Genomic DNA, 1217 nt, shown 5'->3' with positions numbered 1-1217 from the left:
ATGCTCAATTCTCTAATTTATACAGGCTAGCATGGAAAAAGCTTTCTTCACCAACCTATCCACATGAGATTCCACCTTCAGGGAACTATGCATCATTATTCCTAGATCACTTTGTTCTACTGCATTCCTCAGTGCCGGACCACTTACCATGTGTGGCCTATTTTGATCAGTCCAAGCAAAATTTAGCACCTCACATTAGCGCAATTAATCTTCAATAAATGAAATTACATTCTATATCATCGCTGTGGTCACTTTTGTTTATTTTTGAAGGGGACACCTGGATTTGAACCAGGGACCTCTTGATCTGCAGTCAGTTGCTTTACCACTGAGCTATACCCCCACATTTTTAATGCTACAGATTGTGGAGGCATTAACAATAATCTTTCAAGAATCCATAGATTCTGGCGTACCGGATGACAGAAAAATTGCAAACGTTATTTCACTATTTAAGAAGGCCTGTTAGCCAGTTATCAGTGGTTGGGAAGTTGTCGGAATCGATGTTAGGGATGAGATTACGGAGTACCTGCAGGCACATGACAAGACAGGACAAAGCCTGTATAGTTTTCTGAAAGGAAACTCCTGCGCAACTGGTCTGGGTGCCGGTTACCAGTGGTGATTCACTGGTGCAGCATTAGTGTGGAGCGGGTAGTGTCGAGGAAACAGAGCTTGCAGAGCGACGTAGGTAGTTTAGGGGAATAGGGAAAGAAGTGGAAAATGAAATACAATGTTGGAAATTGTACGGCCATGCATTTTGAAGGAAAAGACTAAACATGCATACAATTATTTGGATGGAGAGGGAATTCAAAGTACAGAGATCAGAGGGACTTGGGGGTTCTTGGGCAAGATACCCTGAAGGTTTCCCTCCAAGTTGAAACGTTTCTGAGGAAGTCGAATGCACCGTTGGCATTACTTTCTCGATGTATAGTATATAAGAGCAGGGATGTGATGTTGAGGCTCTATAAGGCACTCGTGAGACCACATTAGAGTATTGTGTGCAATTTGAGATTCTTATTTTAGAAATGTGTACTGCTGTTTGAGATGGCTCAGTGAAGATTCACCTTAATGATTCGAGAAATGAAAGGGTTACCGTATGAGGAACTTTTGGCAGCTCTTGGGTTGTATTCCATGGAGTTCAGGAGAATGAGCCGGATATCATATAAACATTCCGAATTTTAAAATGTCTAAACAGATCAGAAATGGCGAAGTTATTTCCCATT

The 1217-nt window shown here is 41.7% G+C and overlaps 1 non-coding gene across 1 annotated transcript; it reads right to left on the bottom strand.

Moving 5' to 3' along the window:
- Positions 1–268: 268 nt before the first annotated feature.
- Positions 269–340, bottom strand: trnac-gca (transfer RNA cysteine (anticodon GCA)). Its single transcript has one exon. It is a non-coding gene; the product is annotated as a tRNA-Cys (tRNA).
- Between the last annotated feature and the right edge of the window lie 877 nt (positions 341–1217).

The sequence above is a fragment of the Hemitrygon akajei genome, unplaced genomic scaffold (assembly GCF_048418815.1).
Source record: "Hemitrygon akajei unplaced genomic scaffold, sHemAka1.3 Scf000056, whole genome shotgun sequence".
Taxonomy (NCBI): Eukaryota; Metazoa; Chordata; class Chondrichthyes; order Myliobatiformes; family Dasyatidae; genus Hemitrygon; species Hemitrygon akajei.
This window is presented reverse-complemented; position numbering and strand designations above follow the sequence as displayed.